This window comes from Chelonia mydas, chromosome 1 (assembly GCF_015237465.2).
Source record: "Chelonia mydas isolate rCheMyd1 chromosome 1, rCheMyd1.pri.v2, whole genome shotgun sequence".
In the NCBI taxonomy this organism is placed as follows: Eukaryota; Metazoa; Chordata; order Testudines; family Cheloniidae; genus Chelonia; species Chelonia mydas.
Genome location: NC_057849.1, coordinates 307479464 through 307496842, shown reverse-complemented (window position 1 = coordinate 307496842; position 17379 = coordinate 307479464).

The window sequence follows — 17379 nt, the reverse complement described above, 5'->3', positions numbered from 1 at the left end:
TGAAATGATGGTGGATGTAGACTCTGTTCTCCATACCATAGGGCTTAGTGGCTGAGCCAATATGCCCAACAGTTCAGAATGCCCTTGATATGCGTAGCTCATATGCAGTGATGAGCTGCCAAAATCTTAACAACGGGTTCCCTCCTCACCCCATGAGGGGGTCGTTGCCCACCTCCGCCCCCCGGGACTCCTGCCCCAGCCAACCCCCCCACGTTCCTTGACGCCCCCCCCAGGACCCCTGTCCCATCCACCGCCCTCCCCTGTCCCCTGACTGCCCCCAGAACCGGGCAGGAGGGTCTCGTGGGCCACCGTAGTGGGTGCCCACCCCTAAGAGCCAGAGGCACCTGCCGGGGGGCGAGGTGGGGAGTCCTGGCGGTGCTTACCTGGGGCAGCTCCCAGGAAGCATCTGGCAGGTCCCTCTGGCTCCTAGGGGCAGGGGAGCGTAGCTGGGGGGAAGCAGGGGGAGTGGCTGCTCCCCCACTGATCACATCAAAAGTGGCGCCTTAGGTACCGACTCCTTGGGTGCTCCGGGACTGGAGCACGCACAGGGAAAATTGGGTGGGTGCAGAGCACCCACCAGCAGGTCCCTGCCCCGTGCCTGGCCCCAGATCACCTCACCTCTGCTGAACACATTGCCCCACTCTGCTTCTCCGCTCCCTCCCACGAATCAGCTGTTCGGCGGGAAGCGTGGGAGGGCTGAGAAGCAGGCAGCGGCTTCCCGCTCAGGCCGAGGGTGGCGGAGGTGAGCTGGGGCAGGAAGTGGTTCCCCTGCACCCTCCGCTCCTGGATTACCTGCTGCGGCGCGGGCGGCCCTTTTCGAGCCCCCCACCGCCCAAGCTCACCTCCGCCTCCCTGGGCCTGAGCGGGAAGCCATGGCCTGCTTCTCAGCCCACCCCAGCTTCCCACGTGAACAGCTGATTCACGGGAAGCCTGCGGGGGCGGAGAAGCAGGGCGGGGCGGCACTTTCAGGGGAGGAGGCGGAGGCAGAGCGGAGGTAAGCTAGGGCCGGGGGTAGGGTGGGGAGCTGCCGGTGGGTGCTCTGGACTCACCAAATTTTCCCCTTGGGTGCTCCAGGGCTGGAGCACCCATGGAGTCGGCGCCTAAGGCGCCACTTTTGGCCAGTTAAATTTAGAAGCCCTTTTAGAACTGGTTGTCCCTCGCGAACCGGCTCCAGCTCACCACTGCTCATATGTCATTTTTGCAAATTGCCTAGAAGTATAGCTTTCTTGTGCCGTCTTTCTCTCTCTGTCTAAGTCACTATGGCATCTACATGCTGATACCAGGCTGACATCCTACCTCCTACATGCTACCAGCAGCAACCGGCTACTTATCTAAAGTAACAGATTTTATAATGGCTATTAAGGGTGTGTGAAAGGATGGGGGACACCATCCAATGCAGGTCAAGTGCATCCCATCTCCCTTAGGATGTAGGGCTGGGGTATAATTAGCCCGTGTTTATGCCTCTGTAGCCAAGGTCAATATATTCACCCCTATTAGCAGGGCACTATGGCCTAATGGCCAAAGTGAATGTATTTGTCCCTGTTGGCAGGGCAGCAAGTCAATAGATTCACCCCAGTCTGCAGGGCAGTAAGGCCTAGTGGCCAAAGTCAATGGCTTTGCCCCTTTTAGCAGGGCAGTAAGGCCTAGTGGCCAAGTGACCTCAGTCAGGGACGGGGGACCACCACGTACAAAAAGGGGAGTGGTGATGGCCCAGGTAGGGGAGCACAGGTCTTCCCTTTCCACTAGGCCCCAGCCCAGGTAGTGGCAAGGGCGCATGGCACTGAGTCAGCAGGGGTCTGACCAAAACACGCTGACTCAAAGTTCCAGTTCACTAACTGGGCCACTATCTAATTCCCCTGGACTGCTTCCTACTGTGGTTCCTGCTGCAGCAGTCTGGGTGTCTCCGCAGTCTCCGGGTTCCCTGGCCTGCACTGTCCCTGGCAACTTTGGACTCTGCGAGGGCTCAATGGGTATCCTGGCATCTGCCTGAGTTGCAGCATCTCCAGCTCCCTTGACCTCAGGCTTCAGCTACTCCTCAGCTGGAGCCTGGAATGTGCATCCTTCCTTTCCAGTGACCAGCCCCAACTGAGCTGAGCTGCTCCCTTTTATATTAGTGCATTTGGAGCACGCCCAATAGAGTTGAGGAGGCATGGCTTCCTCAGCCCACAATGTAGGGTTAACTCTTTTCCGTACAGTGCAGAGCAAGTATGCCCCATCACAGGGTGGGATTTTCAAGAGCAGTCACCACTGGACCAACTCAGTCAACGGGGATTTATTGTTGATGTTAGTGGGAGCTGAGTTAGCCAAATGCCAAGTGGTTTTGAAAATCCCACCCTAAATATATAGAGCTCCTGCAGTGAAGAATTTGACAAAATGGATAATTTGCCCTGTACCTGAAAACAACAATTGTGAGACAGAAAAGTAGGGATCTTAAAATGAGATGACAAGGATGGACCATCTTTATGCATTCCATGACAAATCCTGGACCCCAGCACACACCTGCTGTGACTGAACTGTTCATTGGAATCCATGATGTTGGCCACAGAGCACCAGGGATGCAGTAGTCCCAGCAACTAGTGCATTCCCACTTCACATGGTAGAAAGGCCAGTGAATCCAGGTAATTATAGATCCACAGGACTTACTCCCATTCTTCCTCATCCCCTCAAATCCATTCCATGCCAGTGTGCAGGCAGTCCCCAACAGAGCAGGGCTTCACAGCTCTCAAAGTGAGTGGATCTGTGCTAGGTCCTCAAAACCTGTCCTCCCAATTCTGAAGTGGAATAAACCCAGTTCTGCTATACCAGGGCAGCCATAGAGAGAGGTAGGATTTACTTTGGGTGACTAAGTGTGAAGACAAAAGTAGCTGACTGTCTGTAAACTCAAGTCCCATAAAATCAAAGCAATAATTAAAGAAGCCCTCATGGATAAGTGATATTCCAAAAAATGGAGAGATGGGGGGGCCTCTTCTATTATTTGGTAGACTGATTTAAGACTTTACGGCAAGAATTGAGGCTCCTTATTGCTACTTTCACTTTATTGATCCAGGCGTCATAAAAAACAAAATAAGACCACTCAAAATTTGGAACCAACCAGTTCCCATAAAAGCATGAAATCCACAGGCCCCACATTCCACATTTCCCTCCTGATGCAACTAGGGTGACCAGACAGCAAGAATGAAATATTGGGACAGGGACAGAGGCTCCTATATAAAACAAAGCCCCAAATATCAGGATTGTCCCTATAAAATCGGGGCATCTGGTCACCCTAGATGCAACACCCCCTCCCTACCTCTGTCACTCAGGATAAATGACAGTTACATTTAGAACAAATAAAAAGGAAATGCTTCCTTGTATCACATGTAGTCAGCCAGTGGAATTTAGCACCATAGCACAGCTTAGAGTCAAATGCTGTACCTGGATTTTTAAAAGAGTTGGCTAATTTTATGATGAATAATAATGAATTATGCAAGCTAAGATAAGGGTGATCAACTCTCATGCTTCAGTGAATCAGCTTTTCAGTGCAGGGAGAAGGAAAGAATGTTCCATCATCTACAATAGTACACAATTAGCCAGGTTCATTACTGGGGTGGAGGATGGAGTGTTTCAACTTTCTTAAAAAGCTAATGATCTTGGCCATTCTCTGAAGCACTTTATTGAACAGGGTGGACCAATGGTCTAATCAGGCAGAGGAACGTCATATTAGATGGGCCAGATCCTTGACCCTTGGTATTGCCCCTCTGTGCTACTCCTGTGGCATCAAGGGACCAGGAAACTCCCATATTGGAGAAATCTCCAGCTGGCATAAAACTGACTTAGCCAGCTTTACACTGCCCCTTTCTATTTGTCTCCCAGCCCAATACTTAGCAAACAGGTGTGTCAGAAGTGTGGTACAGATGAGAGAAGTCATGACTTGAGCAGCTTGAGCCCTGGCAATCGGCTTGAGTGCTGGAGCAATGACTCATACGGGCCATTGACGCTGCTGTAAACTAGGGAAGCCCCACGGCTACTCTTATTTGTAACAGGGGCTAAACTGGCTCCTGGCTTTCCCCAGGATAGGGAGTATACAAAGCTGGCTTTGAGCACAACTTGCTGGATCCAAGGTTCCAGCCTTATAAGAAGGAGTTTAGACTCATAATACCACTCCCATCTCAGTGCTACTCCCATCTCAGTGTTATTTAATACAACTATAAAGTGTTTTTTAAAATAGTCAGTTGTCACTCTGTGTGTCTTGAAGTGGATCGATATGTCTCTGAGTCCCAGCCAATGATTTCTCCTTCAGGGATTCTAGGATACTAAAATAAAACAACATTCAAACTAGCCAGAAGGGTTTGTAATAACCCACATCTGCTCTTTAATAAAATCCTGACTTTCCTATGAGGAGAATCACAATTTTATGGCAAGAGATCTGTAAATTAAAAATTTAAAACCTGAGGTTAAATTCTAAGGTGACAATTGTCTCCTTTCTTACATGAGAACCCACTGGCATTCAGAAATCAAACTGGCAACTTCTTTTTTTAAGAGAGAGACTTAAAGCTTAAAAATATAATTGAAGTGTAAAAATATAATTAGGAAGGCCAAAAAAAGAATTTCAAGAACAGCTAGCCAAAGATTCCAAAAGTAATAGCAAAAAAAATGAAGTACATCAGAAGCAGGAAGCCTGCTAAACAACCAGTGGGGCCACTGGACAATTGAGATGCCAAAGGAGCACCCAAGGATAGTAAGGCCATTGTGGAGAAACTAAATGAATTCTTTGCATCAGTCTTCACGGCTGAGGATGTAAGGGAGATTCCCAAACTTGAGCCATTGTTTTTAGGTGACAAATCTGAGGAACTATCCCAGATTGAGGTGTCATTAGAGGAGGTTTTGTAACAAATTGATAAACTAAACAGTAATAAGTCACCAGGACCAGATGGTGTTCACCCAAGAGTTCTGAAGGAACTCAAATGTGAATTGCGGAACTACTTACTGTAGTATGTAACCTATCATTTAAATCAGCTTTTGTACCAAATGACTGTAGGATAGCTAATGTGACACTGATTTTTAAAAGGGGCTCCAGAGGTGATAGCGGCAATTACAGGCCGGTAAGGCTGACTTCAGTACCGGGCAATTTGGTTGAAACTACAGTAAAGAACAAAATTGTCAGATACATAGATGAACATGATTTGTTGGGAAAGAGTCAACATGTTTTTTGTAAAGGGAAAGCATGCCTCACCAATCTACTATAATTCTTTGAGGGGGTCAACAAGCATGTGGATAAGAGGGATCCAGTGGATATAATGTACTTAGATTTTCAGAAAGCCTTTGACAAGGTCCCTCACCAAAGGCCCTTAAGCAAAGTAAGCTGTAATGGGATAGGAGGGAAAGGTCCTCTCATAGATCGGTAACTGGTTAAAAGATAGGGGGAAAAAGGGTAGAAATGAATGGTCAGTTTTCAGAATGGAGAGAGTTAAATAGTGGTGTCCCCCAGGGATCTGTACTGGGACCAATCCTATTCAACATATTCATACATGATCTGGAAACAGGGGTAAAACAGTGAGCTGGCAAAATCTGTAGATGATACAAAACTACTCAAGATAGTTAAGTCCCAGGCAGACTGCAAAGAGCTATAAAAGGATCTCAAAAAACTGGGTGACTGGGCAACAAAATGGCAGATGAAACTCAATGTTGATAAATGCAAAGTAATGCCCATAATCCCAACTATACATATAAAATGATAGGTTCTAAATTTGGTGTTATCACTCAAGAAAGAGATCCTGGAGTCATTATGGATAGTTCTCTGAAAACATCCATTCAATGTGCAGTGGCAGTCAAAAAAGCAAACAGAATGTTGGGAATCATCAAGAAGGGAATAGATAATTAGACCGAAAATATCATATTGCCTCTCTATAAATCCATGGTATGCCCACATCTTGAATACTGCGTGCAGATGTGGTCGACCCATCTCAAAAAAGATATATTGAAATTGGAAAAGGTTCAGAAAAGGGCAACAAAAATGATTAGGGGTATGGAACGGCTTCCATATGAGGATAGATTAATAAGACTGGGACTTTTCAACTTGGAAAAGAGACAACTAAGGGGGGATATGATTGAGGTTTATAAAATCATGACTGGTGTGGAGAAAGTAAATGAAGTGTTATTTACTTCTTCTCATAACACAAGAACTTGGGGTCACCAAATGAAATTAATAGGCAGCAGGTTTAAAACAAACAAAAGGAAGTATTTTTTCACACAACGCACAGTCAACCTGTGGAACTCTTTGCCAGAGGATGTTGTAAAGCCCAAGACTATAACAAAGTTCATAAAAGAGCTAGATAAGTTAATGCAGGATAGGTCCATTAATGGCTATTAGCTAGGATGGGCAGGGATGGTGTCCTTGGCCTCTGTTTGCCAGAAGTTGGGAATGGGCAACAGTGGATGGATCACTTGATGATTACCTGTTCTGTTCATTCCCTCTGGGGCACCTGGCATTGGCCACTGTCGGAAGACAGGATACTGAGCAGGATGGACTGTTGGTCTGACCCAGTATGGCCATTCTTATGTTCTTATGACCTGACACTTACTCCCTTTTTATTTTGTGGTTTACTGTGATTTTTATGGCCCAAATCCTGAAGTCACTGCTCAGTTCTTAGTCAGTCTTCACTTCATTAAAATTCTCATTGACATCATCTGACTAAGTAGGGACTTCAAGATTTGGCCTTGTGTTTTCAAAGCCCTTCTTACTTACTTGGGCTCCAGTTCTGCAAAGACTTATGTATGTGCCTAACTTTATGCCTTAGGAGTAATCCTACTGAGTCATTGGGACTACTCATGTAAATAAAGTTAAGCACATACATAAGCCTTTGGATTGTGGCCTACTTTTGTTTCCTTTAGCAGTACAGTTTATATAGCAATTATTGCAAAACATTTCAAATAATAGAGTAAAATAAATAATTACATGTTTTAAGTCATTGAAGCTAATATTATGCGGATCTGATAGTTCGTGATTTTTTTTTTTACTCTGTATAGTATTCACAGTGTTGTCACTTGCCCGAGTTTATTGGGAGTCTTCTGATGTTTGGTGTTTTTCTTAAAGCCCTGTCTCCAGGATTCATATGATTATGTGAAAATCATTTTTTTAAAAAGTATGTTTCTATTCTTCACAGTAGTAGAGCAAAGCTTAAAAATGTGAACCATAAAAGACTAGAACATCAGAAGACAAATAAAAGAACCGTAAAGTTGTTTTTTAAAATTGCCTGATTTTTTTAAGCCAGTGACATAATTTGGGGAGCTGGTTTAGGATTTCTGAACACTTGGTGTTGGCAGTGTTGAATTTGCTACTATTTATTGCATGTGTTTTGAGTCTGCTTGCTTCTGTACCCGCAGTTTAGTAAAAGTTCAATCATGGAAAATGTTCCTGTGGGGTTTCAATGGAATCAGACAGAAGGACAAAAAGAGGTATCTTCAGAAAAATACTTGTGATGTGCTTGAAGCAGTCTGCATCATGCTTTGAGGACTGAAAGCACCTCTGGGGCATATGTACCTTATCACCACAAGATCTGTTTGAGGATGACCTGCAAAAGTGGTATTTTAACAAACTAAAGGTGGAATTCTGTGTTGAAAGTTTCAAACACGGAAGCCCCAAAAGGTTCTCCCAAAACCCAGGGCCAGATTAACCTTTTGTGGGCCCCAGCACCAAACATATTTTTGGGCCTTTGTGTAGTCATTGTGGGCTCCGAGTGTGGGCCTGGTGTAGCAGTGCCACTGGTGCCATAGTATACCCGGTACTGAATCTCAGAGATATTTTTCATTTTGATCACATACCTCTACATGACTATATGCATTGCCCTACACAGCTCCCTCAGCCCCCAGTTTTTCTCATTGAGCTGTACACCCATGTGGGTATACCAGTGTCCACAGTGAGCAGAACTTTCATAGTGATCAGGGAAACTCCTCACAGATTTATCTCCTTCCTTCTTCAGGCCTTCTATAGCCATGTCACCAGCCACCGTATATGGTCCTAGTCTCAGCTCAAAGTTCCAAAGCCAGCAGATACCTGATTAATTCTGACAAATCCCTCCCTCAGCACCCATCCTGCCATTTGAGAAAGCCACTTGCAAACCCCATTTCCCCAAAATGAGGACTTAGCCCTTGGAAATCTGAAGACACCAGCCTTTCTCCCTCTTCTCCCTTCTACATGCTAGTCTACTACCTGATCACCACTACCTCTCCCCATACTTGTTTCCTTTCTACTTTGGACATGCTCCCCAACCACCTGGGGCTATTCTCCCGCTGCAAGCCTGACCTTCTTCCTCTTTCCCTGCTCCCCTTGACATTCCTTTGCTACTGGTGACCTCCGTTCCTTCAAGGTTAACTCCAGTTTCTTTATCTGCTCTAGCTTAATGGCCCCCAGTAGTCACAGAGCTACCTGCGGCTTCTCTGGCTATAGCCATGGGGCCAATTGCCAGAGGCCAGCCTTAGATAGCTGCAGCTACTAGTCAAGGGAGGGGTGGCTATTCCAAGGCTGAGCATGCTTGAACCTTGCAACGGCGGCACTAAGGACTCTAAATCCTCAGCGCTGGCCCTAGGCAGCTGCAGACTCTGCAGTTATGCACTTCCCTCCTCTAGGCCATGGCTTTAAGTACCTGAGATGCCCAACACCTGCAGCAGAGGCCACCAATTCCCACGCACCCCTCAGCTAACACATAGTTGTGCAGAAAGTGCAGCCTGAATGATTTTGGAGGCTGGGGTGCCAGGAGGTTCCCATCCCTGAGCAGCAGCTCTGCAGCAAGCTCACATGTGTCCCCCCCCGCACTATGGGACCAGCACCCTGTGATGACAGTGGAGTTACCCTGTGTATAACCAGCTCTGTCCAAAGCCTCTTGAAGTGAGTGGGAGTCTTTTCATTGTCTTTAATGGGCTGTGTATAGAAGCAAAGGACCTCATTCTAGACTCTAGGAGTAAAGTGCATTCTATGGGGCACTGGTTTACTATTGTAACAGGAAGGTCTCACATGACCTCGTGAATAAGAACACCTCTTACAGCACCAAACTTTTTCTGAGAAGCTTCCCACCCAATTACTAAATGTAAACCTGCTTCGCTTACAAGGGCTGAAAATATCAGGTCGTATGGTCACAAAAGCAAGGCACTTCTGACTTCAGTAAGAATTTTGGATGTGCACAGAACACAGACCGGACTGGTTCCCACATGGTTATGGAACTGCAGTAAAGTGGAACAATTTTCAGTTTGTGTGATTGGAGGATATCTAGATCCATATTATAAGACTGTCCTACATAAATGAGGAAAAGTTGAGATGTCTTTATTATTCTTTTGTTCCAGTCTTCATTTCTATGGGGAATTAGCCAATGCATTATCACTGTCTCCCTTTTAAACAAACAAAACAAAATGGTAATGGCTGTTGCTCAATTTTATCCTACTTTTTCTACAGCAAATTACAGTGGATCAGCATATTTGATTTGGGAGAAATGTAGTAACAGCTGCCCAAATTGAGCTTGAGCACTCCTGAATTTTGAGGAAGGCAGGTACTAGATTCCCTTTCTGAATATTAGGTACATCTGGAAAGGAAAAGTCAATTTCTACTTTCATGGCTCAGAAGTGGAAATCCTCCTGTACTGCATCTGAAACTGCCCACATCCTCCTCCCCTCCCTTACTTTTCATTTTAACTTCTCGTGGGATCCACATACTTCCCTTGCTAAGCTTCAGATAGAGAGTCCATTTAGTCCACCAGTTCCTTCTTTGGGGGCTGCCAGGCAAGGTCACACCAGCATCCCTAATCCAGGCTGGGGAAGTCTTCTGAGGGTGATATCTGGGCCAAAGCCTTCTACTCCTTGCGCATACTTGTTCCCCATTCACTGTACCACCCCCTTCTAGCAGCCAGCTCTCCAGTCACAGCAAGCTGCAGTGCATGGAGTCTCACAGCTTCCCCACTCCCTCCCCCTCCCTTTCCTGTTGATAGCGGCCAAGGGAATGCTGGGAAATGTAGTTCCTTCCCTGCTCCAGGGCCCGCACTATAGGCAGGGAGCTGGCCAAGAAACTACAGTTCCCAGGGTCGCTTGGGTTCTCAGCTCCCATGATGGATCCCTGCTGCTCTGAGGCTCCATTTCTGCAGCGCTGCGAGAGGGGAGGAAGTGAGTGTTATGGGCCCCATCTGAGCTTGGGCCTGGCGCTATGGCACCATTGGCACCATGGTAAATCCGGTACTGCCAAAACGCAGGGATGGCAGCTTTCGCTGGACTCTGATGCCTCAGCAGGCCCACGTTCTGTGATACTACATCCAGTGTGGGTTTTAACCACTACAAAGTTGCAGAGTTGAAAGGCAGTAGAGACCCCCAAAGCAGTTCACAGACTATTGTGCAATCTAGGCAGACAAGTGTTCCATGTGGGAAGTCTGATGTTAAAGTGGGAGGGGAGGGGAGACGGTTGATATCAGCTGCAACAAAATGACCCAGGTTTTTTGGTCTGCTAAGGTCACTTTGAGCTATGTAAGTGGCTAGAGAAGACCAGTGAGGAATTACTCTATGCAGAGGTACTCTTTGTTGGTGTAAAGTTGTGGAAGGCAGCAGAGCAATCCCCAGCTATCCCGGCCACTCACTGTAGAGATGTTTCAGAGTAGCAGCAGTGCTGGTATGTATCCGCAAAAAGAAAAGGAGTATTTGTGGCACCTTAGAGACTAACAAATTTATTTGAGCATAAGCTTTTATGAGCTATAAGATTATAATTTAGAGGCGCTCCCTCAAAAGGGACAGTTTTATGAACATAGGAATTTGGAGATGTGCCCTGAAGGCATGGGTTGGGAACACACATGGCTGTGTGCAGCAGTTCACCACAGTAGCTCTCTAGTTTGTTTTATTAAAGTTTTATTCCTTTCTCATTGACTGGTATTTAATGAACCCCAAGATCGTGACACTCACCCTCGATATAAAGGAAAGAAGGAGTCGTGTTAGAGCATGGCAGAGCAGAGCTCCACTACACCTCTTCTGCCATTGGCATAGGCAGAGCTGTCCCTAGGTCACAGCAAATTGGGGTGATGGCTCCGGACTCTGCACTTTGGGGGGCCCTGCAGGCCAGCCCGATTGGCCGGCGCACATGGGCGGCACATGAACCACTGGCTGGGAGAGGCTAGCGGCCCCAGCCTCTCCCCTTCCACCCGAGCGAGAGCACGCTGGGAGGAAGAGCGCACAGCGCCACCGCTGCAGCCTCCGCAGCCCCAGGAAGGTGGGCAGCGTGGGTGGGGGCCAGAGTGTGGTTGGGACCACGCCTGGTTGTTTGGGATGGCACCGCCTCCTCTGCCCGCCGCCCGGCGTGGTCGGTCCCAGAAGTGATAGATTCATCACTTCCATCCTGGGCCCCGCCCCCGCCAGGGACAGCCCTGGGTGTAGGGTCCCTAATTATGTTAGTGATATAAGTTAGGGTTGCCCCTATGCAACCCTAACTTGCACCAGATCCAGGCAGCCAGGGAGCCAGCCTGCAGCTGCCCCTCTCCACTGTGTCCAAGCACAGCTCCTACTTTCAAGTACCACTTTTGTGAGACATCTTGAGTGAGCAGCTCACGATCCTGAGCTGAAGAACATTATATGCAAGGAATATTTGAAGCTGTTTCCTAGTAGGAGAAGTCAGAACGAGGGATGCTATGCAGCCTGTGAACTTTGCCTCAACAATGAACCCTGGCGTCCCTCTAATTTCACTGCATCTGTTATCGTATAACAGAATGTATGCAGTCTTAAAGTGCAGGAAATTGTGGAAGACCTTGTGAATAAACCACTTTCCGTTGCAGCAAATGCCTCAGACCAGAAGGAAGTCAAATTGTCCTGTAACTTCGCACTATTTTTCATCTCAAGGACATAATGTCAAGCTTTTGGAAGTTACAAACTTGCTGGGTGAAACAGCTGAATTGATTTCCAGCATTTTGAAAAGTGTTTTGAGCAAGAAGGGATTGAACTTGTCAGACTTGGTAGCTCTCTCTGCCGACAATGAAAATGTCAGGTATGGTGGCACAAGTCAAACTGGCTCAAATAACATTTGCACAAATGTAACGAGAGCAAAAGGATCTTTTTATTACACTAGGCTCCATGACACATAACTGCTAGAAGAGAGCCAGGCATGCTGGTGAGTGCCAGCCTAGGAGAAAGAAGCAATTGCATCCAAGATTGCAAGTCACATTTTTCTGGTCCTACTTGTGCCATAAATCCTTCAAGGACCTTTGTGACTTTGTGAATATCAATTACACCTCTCTGCCCACACAGTCAACAACTCACTGGTTTATATTGCTGCTGTGACAGGGTCAGGCCAGATGGCTACAGGAGAATGGTGGAAGGTAGATAGATTAAGCAGGTCCCTTTTCACTGCATAAAATGACAGGGACTATTCCAGAACAATCAGGAACCTGCTAGAACCAATTGAGGCAAGCAGGCTAATTAGGACACCTGGTTAGGGAGAGGCACGTAAGGAGTTGGGAGTGAGAGAACGTGCTGCTGGAGGACTGAGGAATACAAACGCCATCAGGCTTCAGGAAGAAGGTCCTGCAGTGAGAACAAAGAAGGTGCTGGGAGGAGGTCATGGGGAAGTAGCCCAGGGAGTTGTAGTTGTCACACAGCTGTTACAGGAGACATTGTAGGCAGCTGCAATCCACAGGGCCCTGGGCTGGAACCTGGAATAGAGGGTGGGCGCAGGTTCCCCCCATTCCCCTAACTGCCTATTGGACACAAGAGGAGTTGACCTGGACTGTGAGTCATATCAGAGGGGAAGGTCTCTGGCCTGTCCCCGACCCACTGGGTGGAACAACAGAGACTGCGGGGATTGTTCTCCTCCATTTCCCTCATGCTGGCCAGTGATGAGGTTCGCTGTGTGAACGGCAGGTTTGAGCCAGTGTCAAAAGTGGCCAAACTGAGGGCTTCTGTGAACCTCTGAGGCAAGCAAAATCCGCTGGAAAGCGCAGGACCCACCAAGGCAGAGGAGGAACTTTGTCACGCTGCCAGTAATTGAATGACTGCTGCTTTGGCCAGCTTTGAAATACCATTTCTTGTTCTCTGAAGGAATGCCATATATATTGCAACAGTTCCATTAAGCAGTGAAATTGATTTTGTCTTTCTTTAAAGCCCATTATCCTTATTCAAAAAAGCCAATCCAGTTTTTGAAAAAGGCTGAACTATCTCACCAGACTTCATGTGAGAGATTAAAACAATAAGCACTAAGTTTGAAGAATGGATCCCCTTCAGAATTTCTTAGTAGAATCATGCAAAACTGCATGATTTGATGAAGTCAACCAAGATGGAGCAAATGTGGAATTTTACACTGTAGCCATTAACTACTTTTTTAAAAGGTTCATCTACTATTGAACATTTTGATATTGTCACAGTTTCAAGCTAACTGCACCTGTATCTCTCCCCCCCACCCCCCGCACCCAATGCCCAGTTACTCTCAGGTCTCCAGCCATCACCTGTCTCTGAGCAGGGACTCTTGTCCCATTTCCTTTTGACCAGGGAGTTTTAAGGCTGCACAGCTGCCTGCCTTATACTGTGATATTCCCTGCAAGCCAGTCTGCCTATTGGCCAGAATCGAGGGCTGGGAACAGTGTATGCCAGGAGTTACAAGTTACCATAGTGTTCTTTCTAAGCAAGCACATTTATTCTTCAGGTTTATAGAGAAAATGTAATAAAAACAATAAACAGATTTAAACTCACTAAACATACCAGGAGCCACCCCCCAGTTTTATGGGGCCCTAGTAGGCCAAAGTCTTTCCAACCTTCTGCACAGGGTGGGGTCCCCCCTGTGTGTCCTGTCCCTTTAAATGTTAGGGGGTCTGTACTCTCCTCCCTACCCAGTGCAAAGCCTGCCTTTTCTGTTCGTTTCAGATTTGCAGCTTGGACAGTTGTGTTTCTATCAGTTCCCTTTGTGTCTGTCTCTTTCTCTGCTGACTCCAGAAAAATAACATTTGGTGACGAGGAATTTATATCCCACAAGTGTCCAGTGCTCACGTTGCCTGACCAAGGAGAAGAAAAAGGAAGCAAATGGTACTATGAAAAAGGGAACAAAGTTCACCTAGAGACACAGGCAGTGGCAGGCAGACTCATGCTGCATTTTGCTGCTGGGACAGCATATACCATCTAGCTAGAGTAGGGGAAGTAGGCAAATAAAGAGAGAACACAGGATAAGAGTACTGCCATAACTGGTGGCACTATTCAAACAGAAGCTGTGAAGAGAAAACTAGCAGCCATATTGACTGACCAAGTGCAAGCAAAGTGGCTGAGGTAAGATCTTTTATTGGGCCAACTTCTGTTGATGAGAGTGACAAGCTTTCAAGCTATACAGAGCTCTTCTTCAGGTCACATGTGCAAGCAGGCAGACCAACAGCTTTAGCCTGAACTGAGGGCCTGTATCCAGTAGAGGGAGTCCAAGTACAGCCAAAGGAGTGTACAAGCACACAGGGAGCAGAGGGCAATCAGATGCAGATAGTGCACAGTAAAGGAGTTGGGGAGAATTTCTTGTGGAAAAGGTGCCCAGGAAGTGTGAAGTCCAACAGGAGATCAATGATATGGCAAGTTTTGTGGGCAATGTTGGTGAGTTTGATGAAAACCGTGAACAAAGGGTTGTGTATCACAAATATTTTGAGCAATTTGTAACCTGTGACACCATTCCAAAAGGACAAAAAGTTTCAACCTTGCGGACAGCGTTTGGTCCAACCTTGTGGACAGCGTTCGGTCCAAATGAATGCTGTGTAACCTATTATTTCCAACTGTGCCTGGAACTGCCATTTACACCGCAATTACTGCAGCAATTTAGGAATATTTTTCTCCTACCCCTATCGATTGCAGTACAACAATTTCAGTTCCATCTGCAACATCAAGGAAATGGAGAGTCAGTAGCACAGTTTGTTGCTGCTTTAAGGAATTTGTCAAAGCGTTGTCACTTTGGACAAACATTAAATGATGACATGCATGACCAATTAGTCTCCAGATTACACAGTGACCAGGTTCAGAAGAAATTATTGACTATATCAGTTCTTACATCAAGAAGGCTGTTGAAGTAGTATTGTAATGGAGATGGCAGAAAAGGATTCTCTGGAATTCAGTGTGAACTGAGAAGTTCACCACCTGCATCAGCGAGACAGAAAACCAAGGAAACATTAGGAATTCCTGTTTGGCCATTGTGGGCAAACTACGTACTGTGAGAAGGACTGCTAGGCACATCAGGTTATTTGCAAAAAGTGTCAGAAGAAAGGATGCATCATGATGACCTGTCATACTGTTCAATGACTACCAACACAGAGTAACCATACATCCAAGAAGACATCTATGAAGATTGAACCTATGAAAGGATCATCAGGAATTCATAATGTGGAAAAAGTCAAAAGCTCTAGTCATACTGACCAAGACCTAGCAGTACACATGTTATTGGAAGCTGGAGTCAGACATGGCATCTGGGTCTCGACTGAAGGAATTCCTACAAGAATGGAGCTTGATACTGGAGCTGCTGTTTAATAGATTCCTGCATCTACCTATCACCAAACACTGTCACAAGTTCTGCTGAAAAAACCCTCCATGGTTTTGAAGGCTTATACCAAAAACAAACTAGTTCCAAAAAGGGATACTCCAGGTGAAAGTTCAAGTAGATGGACAATCCATTTGTGATTGAAGAAAAGTATCCACCATTAATCGGCATATCTTGTTGGAGAAGCTCAAGGTGAATTGGACGAAGATTAAGGGGATTGTGAATGCACCTTGAAATCTTCAAGAAACACTGGACAGACACTCCAAAGTTTTTGAAAAAGAACTTAAGACAGATGAGCAACATGTCAGTGAAACTCACTGTTAAAGTCTGAGAGCCAGCCAAAATGATGCAAGCCCAGAGTTGTGCCTTATGTGCTAAAGCCTCTTGTGGAGGCTGATTTATATCATTTAGTGAACACTGGAGTCTTGTTACTGGTTTTACACTGTAAGTAGGCTACACCCACCATACCAATGATCAAGAAGGATGGCTCAGTCCTAATTTGTGGAGATTTCAAAGTGACACTGAATCTAGTTTTATAAACAGACCAATATCCATTACCTTGTCTTGAAGATTTGTTTGCTACTCTTATTGGAGGTCAGTGTTTCAGTCAATTGGATTTGTTCAATGCATACCTACAAGTGGAGTTTGATCTGGCATCTCACAAATATCTCACAATCAACATGCAAAATGGCTTATTTTGTTACAACCGGTTACCTTTTGGTATCACCTCAGCACCTTCCCTGTTCCAGAAAGCCATGGATGAGATTTAAAGGGACTGAATGCTATGTTCAATGATGTTCAATGCTATTTGGACAACTTCCTTGTTTCAGAAAAGGATCAAGAGGATCATCTTTAAAATTCTGAAACTGTTCTGCAACATTTGGAAAACCACGGACTGAGACTTGAGACAAATACGAGTTTTTCACACCTTCAGTTGAATGTCTTGGACATTCACAGGCTTAAGGAAATTGCCAGAGAAAGAGAAAGCTGTTCTTCAAGTGCCACTGCCAGAGAATGTGTCACAATTACTTTCATTCTTAGGACTCCTTAAGTATTATGGTAAATGTTTGCCTAATCTGGCAACAGTATTGGCTTTACGTTGGTTGTTACAAGCAAAGAAAAAAAGGAAATGGACTAAAGAGGGTGATCATGCATTTAAAGAGGCAAAGAAACTGTCAATATCAGCCAAAGTTCTTATACACTTTGATGTTTCACTGCCATTGCAGTTGGCTTGTAATGCTTCACAATATGAAGTGGGTGCAATTTTTTGGCATGGAGAAACCAATTGCCTTCACTTCACACTCACTACACCTGAGAAGAAATATGTTTAAATAGACCAGGAAGCTCTTGGCACTGGATTCGAAATTCAAAAGTTCCATATCTATCTGTATAATATACATTTTAGCTTGCTGATGGATCACCACCCGTTACTTTCAATTTTTGGACTGAAACATGGAATTCCGTCACTAGCTGCTGCTCATATGCAACAATGACATTGCTACTTTCAGTTCATTCCTACACTATTCAATTCCATAAAGGAACTTAGCTTGGCAGTGCGGATGGGCTGTCATGCCTGCAATGCCTAAGCTCCCATCAACCCAAGAAAACTTCAGACAAAGTGTTTTAACTTAATTTGATGCATAGGTTACCCATCACTAGCACAGACATTAACAACAAAACTGCTAAAGATGTTGTGCTTTCTCTTGTGAAGGGAATGGTACTACAAGGTAGTGTTGGATCAAAAATGTCTCCAGTTTACTCAATTCATGTTATGTCAATATGAATTATCTGTGACTAATGGTTGCATCTAATGTGAATAGCGAGAGATCATTCTGAAATAACTTCAATGTCAAGTTTTGAAAGCATTTCACCTCAATTCTGTCCTGAAGAATTTC